General features: G+C 39.8%; 1 protein-coding gene across 7 annotated transcripts in view; it reads right to left on the bottom strand.

Annotated features, from left to right (window-relative positions):
- The window catches only part of SRGAP1 (SLIT-ROBO Rho GTPase activating protein 1), a 244,138-nt gene that overhangs the window by 95,550 nt on the left and 135,507 nt on the right, over nucleotides 1-13,081 (bottom strand). The window lies entirely within an intron of this gene.

Below are 13,081 nucleotides of genomic sequence, written 5' to 3'. Positions count from 1 at the left end.
TAACAGCAAATCCATGGTTCATCCATGCGTCCCCAATGGACTGTCAGTACTGGGAATAAGGGCCACATATGTATCTTTATCAGCTCCGTGACCCCATTGTCCTGCAGTGCTTGGGCACAAGGCCAGAATTCAGGTGAGGCCAGTGAGGTGCACAGGGCATGGAATTTAAGGAGACACTAGTACAGGTCCTGCTTAGGCACACAGGAAGCATCCAATCAACACTTGCTACATGGATCTGTAAGTAAGTTGAAATACTGTCTGGGTAGGAGCTGAAATAGTTACTCCCTTTGCTGACGGCTGGCTGCTGGTGAGAGGGCAGAAAAGAAAGGCCCACTGACCACCCTTCAGAAAATAATCGGACCCAGATGAAGCACGGTCCACCTGCAAACACAAGGTCTTTGGCTTCGGTTTCCCTTAAAAAAGGCCAAATGTAACTGAAGCAAAACTTCGTGAATATAAAATAGTGTGGGAAGATGACATCAGAGCTGTACTTGAACTTCGAGAAATTCAAATCTGTTAGCAGCATTTGTCACTGGGTTTTCTTGAGTGATAAAAGGTGCGGCTTTTTATCAAGCTCTGAGAGCTTCAAAATCCCTACAGTGGAGTTAAGAGACTTTATGTTCTGCTGTGTCCCTGCTACATGAAGCGGTGGGTTAAGAATCACTGAAGAGTGAAGGGAAAAACTGCGAGGGAGAAAATGAAGCCAACTGAAACTCGTTTTATTTTCCCCTAAATCTTGGTTACTCTGACCGTATACGTTACACGGCAATCTCCTATGACTTCAGCTTGGTGTTATTTTAATATCACATTTCATCCACAGATCTGAGCTCCACTTTGGAACTCTTCAATGGGATCAAAGGCCACCACGTAACTCCGCTCAGCTGCCTACATTTCAGGTAGCAAGTCCAAAAATAAAATTTTTCTTGGCTGAGACTGAAGAACATTAACAACAACAATAAAAATCCCTTAGGTCCAATTAGCCCAAGCCAAGAATATTCAGGATCAGATTAAACACTTAGGCTTGGGGTGGGGTGGGGTCTTCCAAGCTATCCTAGGTCAAATATCGTTACCACCAGCGAAAAGATTTTGTACACTTCACAGTTTACACGATGTCAGGTCATGAGGGAGAAGAAATCCGGCATCACAGACGTGCTGTGCTCTGCTGGGCACACCCGCACATTTTCCTTTCACCTTCCCCGGGGGCCCTGAAATATAAAAAATTTGTCTGGGGGGCAGTACAGAACAATGCTTAAAAGCAAGGACTCTGGAGTCAGAATGCTGGGACTGGGTCTCAAAGGCTTGGGTTCCCTTGTGTCTCACTCTGAAGATCTGTAAAAGGAATGCAGTCACTGGACCTACATCGGGGGGTTGATGACAGCATTAATCAGAGACACACCCATGGCACTTAAGATGGTACCAACACACAGTAAGCATCTCGTGAATGTTAGGCTTCTTTCTTTCCCAGACATTGTTTGTAATGGTTAACTCCTCTGAGTGAAAAGGCCACATCGTATTTTTCCTCCTTTTGGTCTCTACTGACACTCACTTCTTTGACTTCCACGTAGGAAGTGCTTGGTGGAACTGAACTCGACGCCCCTCCTCCCTCCACTGCCTTGGCCTTAGATCCGTCCATGTAAGTCCTGATCTGGAGGTTCTGCTCCAGCCCTTGAGCCCTTCTTACGTCGCCATATATGTGCAGTGAACTTATCTGTGTTCCATTTTCACGTGGGTCCTACTACTAGCGGTACCAGATGAACTGATCAAACACCTGCCAGGAAACGGATAATTTTTCAAGCCAATGAAGTAAGATACATATAACTCATGAAAGAGACTCTTATGGAGCCGGGCCCAGTGGGAACTCTAAATTGTGAACAGTTGGTGGGAAGTTCTTTTCAGGTAGGAAAATGACACATCGTGACACATCACCAGAGCTTCTGCCTTATTTGTTCACTCTGAATGACATGACGGTCCAAACCCTCCATGGTCTAGTCAGCAACCTCAGGATTAACCATTCCTTCCTCGTTGCCACTCTTTGTGCGTGCAAAGACTGCTAGAGAGGTGTGCTGTGCTCTTACACACTCAAGTGTGAAGCGTGAATTTGAACTCCCTTTTGTACACGGATCCTTGGGCCGGACACAATCTCAAGTCCTAATCTGAGTGCTGGGGGATTGGTCACGGTCCTCACGGCATAGAAACAATAAAAAGACCACCTCTTGTTACCCCCACCCCAACTTTAAACATGTCTCCAATTTATTATAGTGACAGTGAGATACAACCCTTTCTTCTAAACACGACTCTGGACCCCAAAAGAAGCAATCTTAAACCAAAACACATCTTCCGTGGCATACACATACTCAACTGGTGATCTGAAACCCTTCAATTAGAAAAGATCTGGATTAGAAGGAAAAAATAAGGTAAAGATTATCCAGACTTACTTCTGAAACAAGTAGAAACAATATGAAGTTTACATATTTACCAATAGCGATTTTTTAACAAATTAAAAAATCAAAATCCAAGAGAAAAAGGAAATACCTGGATTATAAAAATTCCATCAAAATCCAATCAGTTAAATATGCCTCCGGATTGTATTTCATTAAAAATTTGAAAAGAGCAAGAACGGACCCTGCACCAAGAGTTGCTATGTAAGAAAAATGATACTGGCGTTGAGGAGAGCAATCAATGTCCCCTTTGTTGAAGAGGAAAAAATAACTTTATGAAATGATATATGTTTGAAATAAAGTATTCTCTATGTTATTTGAGACTGGCTGATTAAAATCACTTTTGCACAAGTAAGGAGAGTCCCCTCAAACTGCTTGGAGGGGACTCTCCTTACCTATATGGAGTTGGAAAAGGAAGAATTTTCTCCCCCATTATATGGGCCTATATAAGTTCAAATGATGGTAGAACTTCTAATGCATTACAATAGGATCCTAGGATTCTGACTAAAAAGAAGGAAAATGGTTAGAACTACCATTCAGTTGACATTTATCGAAGGTCTAAGTGTAAACCCAGAGTTGAACATCAATTTCTAATTGTTTACTCTTTGTTGTCACTCTGATGTTTCAGATCCCTCCAACAGAAGTCCAAATTTAGCAGTCCCAAAGCTTCTACCTTTTTCCATTTTAAACACAAATTAAGTATAATGAAGAATATTGGAAAAATGGCAGATGGGCAAAACCACCACCATTATGGTTTAATGTATTTCCTTCGAGCTCATTTATCTAAACATAGGTCTGAGTTAAAATCATTCTGTAAGAGCAAAGTATCATTTTCTACTCTTTTTTTGTTAATCATAAATTTTTTTCATGTAATTATATAGTTTTCAGACCCCATTATTAGTATTATTGGATTCATAACTACCCTGTGAATGTATATTAACCATTCTTCTATTGTGGTTTCCAAAGTTTCCACTATTTTCTACCAATCCTTCAATCACTCATTCATTCAATGTCACCAGGATGTCTTAAGCGCTCTGAACTAGTATCATCAATGCCATTCTAAAGGCATATGTTGCATTTTGTGTTGTTTCCTTAATACCAATTCCCAGACATGAAATGACTCAGATAAAAGCACTGACATTTTTAAGACCCTTCATATATATGGGAAGATTACTCTCTAGAAGGGTTATAATGGATTTATATCACTTCCAGGATAATAGTGTCACTCATGTCAGAATCTGAGGTTCATCCAAGACTTAACTTCTCCTTGGAAAAGAAACCACCAACCTTCTCTATTCTGGCTGGATCTGTTTTTCTGTATGTTATTAGAATATTTTAAAAAATAAAGATCTAATTTTCTTTCTCTGATTAAACTCCATCAAATGCCTGTTATATTTTTTTCAGGATAGAGTTCAAATTTCTTAACTCACCTGTAATTTCCCCTATGGAACTAACCTATCACACCTTCCACAAATCTCAGACCACATCTTTCAGCCGCTCACTTTCGGGTCCTGCGTTCACACCTCCGCCTTCCCACGCCACCCCCTCTGCCTGGACGCCCCTCCCTTCTCTGGCCTGGAACAACCCCACCTGCTACTCCGTGAAACCTGTCTCGGGACTTTGCCTTGTTCCCCAAAGAAAGAAATCAGACTCTCCTTTCTCTGTGATTTTACAATACATTCATTTGTCACCACTTCTAGTCTGCAGAATTTGGTGGTTAAGAGTTCAAACTCTACAACTGAACTGCCTGTTTTCAAACTACCCTGTCTGTGCATAAGTTAAATAATTTTGTGAGACCGTGGTTTTTCCAATGGCAACACAGAGATGCCAACGGTCTCTGTATCACAGGGTTTTATTGGGATGGACCTCACTAAACACTAAACACAAAACCCAGTTAACAAGGGGTGTTAAACTGATGCTATTCATTATTATTACGCTCATCACACACTCTTTTTCTCTTTATCAACAGAGGGTTTCTTTGAGAGTGGGGGCTGTGCCCTCATCACCTTTGTATTCCCAGGCCCTGCTCTGGTGGCTGGCACACTGCAGATGCTCGATACACCTTTGCTGAATGAGTGGGACCCAGAGCCAAGGAAGGCGCAGCTTCCGTCCTCCAGAGGCACGATCTCATGGAGGAGCCAGATGTGCCCAAACAGCTTCCTACATGGAGCACCATGACAAGCACCACGCTGAGTGGGCCCTGGCCCAGATCTCTATTCCTGGAGAGCAGGCTTGCTCCCTGGAACCTCCCAGAGAGGGGAGAAAGAAGGGCAGAACAAACAGCTTAATGAATACCCCATAATTGAGCACACTGAGCAATCCATGGAGTGATCTATGAGGTTGGAGCAAATGACCGATTCAGTGGGCCTCAGGCCTCTCAAAGAGTTATTTTTAAAGTAAATCTATTATGATGACCAGTCAAGGAATCCTAACTTTATGCTGAGTCAGAAGGAGACTGAGAGAGGAGGAGGAAAATCAGATTAAATATTTAGTAACAGGGTTTCAAATGATTTTAGTGTCTCACGCTCAGTGAGTTTTGGATGTAAATTCTGGTTAAAAGGGTCAGGCCTTACTTCCAAAGAGTGTATGCTTTTAAATTTCCAAAGCTCGTGTTCATGTGTCTTTATCAGAAGAGAGTCGCTTGAGTCACGTAAACTCTGAAGATGGCAGCAACAGCATCCTGCCAAATGCCTGCTGGAGAAAGCTGGGTGGGGCCTAATGGCCTGAAGCGAGCCTCTGGATAATATTTACAGTGCTTCTGCACCTTTCCTTTCCATCTGCTCAAGGACATGGCTCTGTACGTATCTAAATCACAACTAAATATCAGCACATGGAATTAGCCTCATGATCGACTTCATTCCCAAGAAGAAAAGTAATCAACATTCTTTTAGAGCAAACTCCGTATCACTAGAAAATGTGAGAAAATGGGGGAAAATAAATTACAGATACAGGGGAACTAGAGCTTCATTTTGAAACAAGACAAAACTTAACCTTAAAGGAAATATCTGGGACATAGTCTATAACATTTACTAACGTAATAGCCAGGCAAATGTGGCATTCAACTGCATTCAGCCTGTGAGCAGACAGTATGAAAGGGACAAAGGCATGCACACCTGTGTCAGTCATAACTATAAAACACTGATAAAGGAAATTGAAGACGATAAAAAGAAATGGAAAGATATCCCATGCTCTTGGATTAGAAGAATTAATATTGCTAAAATGGTCATACTACCCAAAGCAATTTTCAGGTTTAATACAATCCCTATCAAATAACCGATGACTTTTTTTTTTTTTACAGAACTTGAACAAGTAATCCAGAAATTTATATGGAATCATAAAAGACCCAGAATTGCCAAAAAAATCCTGAGGAAAAAGAACAAAGCTGGAGGTATAACCCTCCCAGACTCCAGACAATACTACAGAGCTACAGTAATCGATACAGTGTGGTACTGGCACAAAAACAGACATGTGAATCAATGGAACAGAATGGAGAGCCTAGAAATAAACCAACACACACCTATGATCAATTAATCTTCAACAAAGGAGGCAAGAATATACAATGGAGACAAGGCAGTCTCTTCAGCAAGTGGTGCTGGGAAAACTGGACAGCCACATGTAAATCAGTGAAGTTAGAACACTCCCTCACACCATACACAAAAATAAACTCAAATGGCTTAAAGACTTAAATATAAGACAAGACACTATAAACCTTCTAGAAGAAAACATAGGCAAAACATTCTCTGACATAAATCTTAGCAATGTTCTCCTAGGGCAGTCTACCCAGGCAATAGAAATAAAACCAAAAATAAACAAATGGGACCTAATCAAATTTATAAGCTCTTGCACAGCAAAGGAAACCATAAACAAAATGAAAAGACAGCCTATAGACTGGGAGAAAATATTTGTAAACGATGTGACTGACAAGGGCTTAATTTCCAGAATATACAAACAGCTCATACAACTCAGTAACAAAAAACCAAACCACCCAAACAAAAAATGGGCAGAGACCTAAATAGACATTTCTCCAAAGAAGACATATGGCCAACAGACACATGGAAAGATGCTCAACTTCACGAATTATCAGAGAAATGCAAATCAAAATCAAATTGAGATATCACTTCACACCAGTCAGAATATTAAAAAGCCCAACAAATAATAAATGCTGGAGAGGGCATAAAGAAAAGGGAATTCTCCTACACTGTTGGTGGGAATGTGAATTGGTGCAGCCACACCCCAACGTTCACAGTAGCATTATCTACAATAGCCAAGACATGGAAGCAACCTAAATGTCCACTGACAGATGACTGAATAAAAAAAGATGCACTGTATATACACAATGGAATACTATGCAGCCATAAAAAGGAATGAAATAATGCCATTTGCCGCAACATGGAGCTAGAGATTATGTAAGTTAAGTAAGTCAGGTAGAGAAAGTCAAATAACATATAATATCACATATGTGGAATCTACAGTATGATACAAATGAACTTATTTACAAAACAAAAACAGATTAACATCATAGAAAACAAACAATGGTTACCAAAGGGGAAAGAAGGGGATACAGAGGAATTAGAGGAGATGCATTCTTCTATACGTGAGTACAGAGAACAGCAAAGGACGAGAGCCTGGGATTCCAGCCAAGCCTAGCTCATATGTGGGAAAGGAGGAGAGGGACAAATGAGGAGTTTGGGATTAGTGGGTATAAACTACTGTATATAAAATAAACAAGTCCTACTGTATAGGACAGGGAACTATATTCAATATCCTGTAATAAATCATAATGGAAAAGAACATGAAAAAGTATATATATGTACACACACACACACACATATAACTGAATCACTTTGCTGTACATTAGAAACTAACACAACACTGTAAATCAACTATACAGCAATTAAAAAAAAAATGAAGACCGAAACTTAAAATCCTACAGGAAATAAAGCTGATGAAACCACTATTCTCATTTCAGTTTGCATTACCTTAACTCTTCAAGAAACACAATTTTGCATGCTTATTTCTCTACTCAAAATGGTGACACCATTTCAGTGTGACTAGATGAATAATCGCTTAGGCATAAACTCTCAGTAGCTGATGTAAAACAAACCTACCCAGTTAAAATCAGAACGTGTTATAAAATCAGAATATGTTATGAAACTTGGTTCAGACTGTAATATAATTAAGAAATATCAGAAATACATCTCCAGACCAGTTTTCAATATGTAGAACTTTACAAAAATGTATTAACTCAGCTTTATTAACAATTCCTTCATATTACCATAATAATACATCTTCTTTAGTGCATGAACCTGAGTCTACTAATTTATCACTAAAGTCAACTGTCTTTCTCTCCTGTGACAGGTGTGACTGTGCAAAGATCCTAAGCCACACTGCTCTCCAGTGTGACCAAAAGCTTACATCCATGGCCTGGTTGGCTGGGGTTATGAGTATAGTCTGTGGTCAAGCAAACTAAACCACATTGTGTAGGAAACCCATGACCTTCGTCTTAATAGCATTGTGGTAAGAAAAACCAGGGACTATTCACAAAAATAAGTAGAAGACTTGCTCATTCATAAGTCATCCATTGAGTCAGTAAGCAAAAGGCTGTGAGATGCTTCAGATACTGATAAAAGTTCACTCATTCATGCACTCACTCATTCATTCTACCAGTTTATATGTGTACCTTCTATACGTGCCATAAAAAAGTGGTCTTACAATTCAGTGAGAGCGCTCCACAAAACAATTTCAATCCAGTCTGATTTATGCTTATTCAAACAATTTAAACTAAGTGAAATCTCTATATAACTCTTGGACCTACCCCCAAAGTTAATAAACTAATGAATCTTCAAGAATTTAACCTAAATCAGAAACTTCCTTTAAAGATATACATTTATCTTAACACTAAGAGTACCACCTCAGAACTACAACTGGTTAACTGGGCTACAGAATTAACCATGTATCTAAGAAAACATAGCTTAAGGAATGGAAAAAAAAATTTAAATTCCCCAGGCTAAGTGTCCTTTTCACCAAGAATTTGGTTCCTTGAATATTACCAGAGAAGTTGAGATAATACATGTGCCCAGTGGTCAAATGCACATGGGGTGACAGCCTACTTGAAGCAGGGAAGGGAAAAAAAAAAACCCACACTTCAAGACAGGTCTAGGGTCAGATTATTTAAGTATCTTTACTTGTCTGAGCCGTTTCTTCATCTGAAACCTGGAGAAGAGTCCAGTATACATTCCCTAGGGTTCTTACGAGGACTCAAGGAGATATCCACTGATACGTGCTTAACAGAGTGCCTGGCCCCCACCACGCACTCCATAAACATAGCTGTCATGATGCCCTCATCAGCTTCGCATCGTATCCTTGGTTCATTTCATGAAGTCATCCTCCATTTTTCTAAATGGTAATACAACAGTCTATTTGTGTCAACTTTCAAATCACTATGTCTCATATGGTCACTTCAACTTAATTCAAGATTTACTTTCTAGAAGACTTATGTCGGAGGTACTATATACCAAGAGGGATAAAGCCCAATTCCAGGGAATACTGCAAAGCTACAAGAAAGCAGAACTCTAATTCTGAGCGAGTCCTTGCTGACCTCAGACTGCGGTAACCGTTAGGTCTTTCTTAGGATCAAGTGAAACTTGTCCCCAGTTAAGTCATACCAATTGGTCTTAACTCTTGTAGACCTACCTGTAGAGCTAGTTAATCTAAGCCATCTTCTACAGGACAGGTCTTCAAACGTGTGAGGACAGTTACTGTGTCCTAGCTAAGGCTTACTTTCTCTGTACCAAACATCCCCAGTGTCTTCAACTATCTCTTATACAACACTGTTTAAAGAAATGAGAGCGAATGATCTCCTTGCCTCCCAGATAATTATTCAGTGTCTTGCAGATGGCAGCATTAAGGACACTTTATACTACAAGGGGTGGAAGCTAAGACCTTGAGAGGATGAGGAGGCAACACACACCTCTCAGCGACTTGCATTTGCTTGCAATCATCCGTTCCTTATTAGGCAGTCCAAACCCATGTCTCCAGAGATAAGGTAAGCTGAAGAATCTTGGAATCATCATTAGATTCCTTTTCCTTTCCCAGTAGGCTAAAGAGCCATCAGCTATAGGAATAGAAGCCTTACAATCTGATTAGGATGGACTGGATAGCAATGTCCTGGTTTTAAATTGCCAACAGATCTTTTATGAAACAGCAACAGCAAAAAAGCCATTCGATTCATTCTTCATCTACACAGATGAGAACTTTTTGAAGACAATATCATTACAAGTATGGAACTATTCTCTGGCCACAATTCATGACAGAGCAAAAATCACTGCCCACATCAAGGATGCAGCAGCTTCTTTACTAGTTTCCCCAAGGCCAGTTTCTTCCCATTCCAGTTTACTACTCACAACATCCTCCAGAAACAAAGCTAATTATGTCATATCTCCAATGCAAAAATCTCTCTTGACCTCCTTACTTGCTTAGATGACAACACACCAATTCCTCAAACCGAGACTCTAAATTCTTGCATGCCTGTGGCCCCCACCCCCAACCTGCCTTTCTACATCTCAGATAGCTGTTAGCCCACTCTGTATGCTTTGCCATGTTACAGGCTAGGCTCCTAAGCTTTAGGTCCAGGCCAAAAAGAGGTGGCCTACAATGTCAATTCACTACTGTTACAGAGTTGGGTAGACTGGGCCACCTACCATCATCTTCTTGTAGCATCATTTCCTAGATATGAGCTGGGCTTGATCAGAACCCCAGGCCCTTGTTCTCTGTTGTTCTCTCTGTACTTACTAAGTTTAGGACGTTGCTCAAATGCCACTCTCTGGGAAGCCTTTCTCTACTGCCCCAGACAGTGTGCCTTGCTCAGTCCTCTGTGTTCTTCTATGCTTAGGTCCTGTTTCTGTAAGAGCAGTTGTCAACTTATAACGTAGTTTTTAATCTCTACACTTCCTTTCCTTACTAGATTATAAGCCCCTTTGGAGTACTAATTAAAGATTTGTGTCTTACTTTTGTGACCTTAGAACCCATCATTGCACCTGTCACATAATGATAATCAATAAAGGTTTGTTGAATGAATAATGAAATAGAATGTCTACTCTGTTTTGGCAAAGAAAACAAAGATTTCAGTAAAGTTAGGTTTCAGAAAAAAATAAGAGAAGGAAAAGTTGCAATGAATTTGTCATGACTGTTTAGCATAATTATAAGACCTTGTCAAATAATAAAAGATTAGCCTCTTGCAATCTCTATTTTTAGAGCTAAAGAAATGAAATTTTAATGGGCATGTTTATTCAAGCCAGTCAGTGCATTAGCCAGTTATGGTTCTGTGTTCACTTGAAACTATCAAAGTTCAAAAAGTGGTACATATTATTTATTCACTATCAATTATTGAACATAACTGGGCTTTCTCAATGTAAACAGTTCATATATCCAGTATCAAATTTTAATTTAATTTTTTTTAAGTTTCTAGGTTGACCTGACAAAGCAGCTGGTAAAATTTTTGTATGTTTCCATTTAACTGCTTCTCTAATAATGAGTTTTTTTTTCCCCTTTGAGATTTAAAAGGCACTCAAATCAATCTAAGAGCCATATTCAGTATCTGTTTGCAACGGCCTATTTTGGGGTTGCTATTATTCAAGGTATCACAAGTGTTTCTTAATTCAAATATTTGCTACATGGGCAATATCCCCCAGTATGGTATTTCTTGCAGCTGCTGGAAATCTTTTAGAATCCCACCACGTGAAATTAAGCATAGTCTTCAAGTGGTAAGAAACCTTGACTAGCGATCAAAATACTGTTCTCCGGTTGCTCTAGACGCTGTTGATCTGGAGTGCAGACACCTCAGCATATCGTAGGAATGTTCTCTCCTCATCAGTTCTTTTCTTAAGACCGCAATTTCCTTCTTGGATGAGAATGGGTAAGGATTCCGTGTCTTAGGCTCTTTGAAAATGAACTTTCTCAAGTGAGGCTGTTTAATAAATAACTTAACCTAAATAAACTGGTACTGAATGATTTTTAACTCCTCTTTATGGGAGATGAGAGATTGGGTGCCTTTGATCTATTCCATGTTTGTTAATTTAATCTAGAGCTGCAAACCTTGTGATTGAAAAGCAAACCAAATAGGAAAATTTCTTTTAAAAAAAAAATCTGGGAAAATGGAAAGCTCACATTGGACGAATGGTTCCCAATTTGGGCCAATTCTCCCTTCAGGGGACATCTGGTAACATCTGAAGATACTTCTGGTCATCACACCAATACGGTGCCACTGGTGTTTGGTGGGTAGAGAAATCTACAGTCAATCTAATTGCTGTTCTTCCATCAGTAAGATGTCATTTTTCTCCGGCATGCTTTGTCTCGTCTAGTTTTCGGTTTGATTATGATGTGTCTGGGTATGGACTTCTTTGGATTCATCTAGGTTGCATTTTGCTGAGCTTCTAGAATGTGCAGGTTTATTTCATTTGCCAAATTGGGGAAGCTTTCTTATAATTATTCTTTCAAATATTTTTTTCACCACACTCTCTCCTCTCCTTCAGGGACTCTGTGGATAGGAATATCAGAAATTCTGGTATTGTCCCAAAGATCCCTGAGGCCACTGATCAGTTCTCTTCTCCAATTTTTTTTTCTCTCTGTTGTTTTGATTGGATAATTTCTATTAACCCACCTTTAGGATTAACAGCAATTAATCTGACTCTCTTCTCTGTTACCTCCATTCTGCTATTGAAACCTCTAGTGAGTTTTATATTTTGGTTACTGTATTTTTCAGTTCTAAAATTTCCATTTAGCTATTTCTATCATCTTTTTTTTTTCCCCTGAGACTTTCTATCTTTCCATTCATTCCGAGAGTGTCTGCATTTACTTCTCGGAGCATTTTTATCATGGTTGCTTTAAAAGCCTTTGTTACATAATTCCACCATTTGTGTGATTCAGAATTGGCCATTTATTGACTGTCTTCTCCCATGTGAGCTGAGGTTTTCCTGTTCCTTTGTATGCTGAGTAATTTGTATTCTCGATATTTTGTGTATTATGTTATGAGACTCTGGGTCTTACTTAAGCCATATGTACAATGTTGATATTTTTGTTTTATCAGGAAATCAACCTGGTTGAATTCGAGATGCAAATTCTGACCAGGCTTCTGTGGGTTGTGGTTTCAATATCTGTTCTATTTCCAACAGCTTTGTAGCACTCTTTAGGTCTGACCTGCATATGCACCATCCAGTGGCCAGTCTGGAATCCAGGCAGTGATTTATCCCTTAGCTCAGTTCTCAGTCTTTGGTAGATACACTGCTTAAGATCAGATCCAAGCATGTGCAGCTCAGGGGTGAGCCTAAGAGTTTGTAAAGAACTTTATGAGACTCCTTTTTTTTTTTTTTTATGAGACTCCTTTTTTAATCTACACCCTCTCTGTAATCTGCCTAGCGCTTTTTGGTTCCTTGCGACACCCCCTTTCAGTCCTCCGACCAGAAAGCCGGTGCTTCAATTGTTCTACATGGCCTCAAAATCCCCCACGACCCCTTTCTCCTCTGGTTTCTCTCTCTCGGGAAGCACACTGGATGTGACAGTGTTGCTTAAGTCCAACCCTGAGAATACTGCATCTCGCTGAAATGCCTGGAAATTTCTGTTACCTGGATGACACTCATCTCTGGATC

This window comes from Vicugna pacos, chromosome 12, assembly GCF_048564905.1.
Source record: "Vicugna pacos chromosome 12, VicPac4, whole genome shotgun sequence".
NCBI lineage: Eukaryota > Metazoa > Chordata > Mammalia > Artiodactyla > Camelidae > Vicugna > Vicugna pacos.
This window is presented reverse-complemented; position numbering and strand designations above follow the sequence as displayed.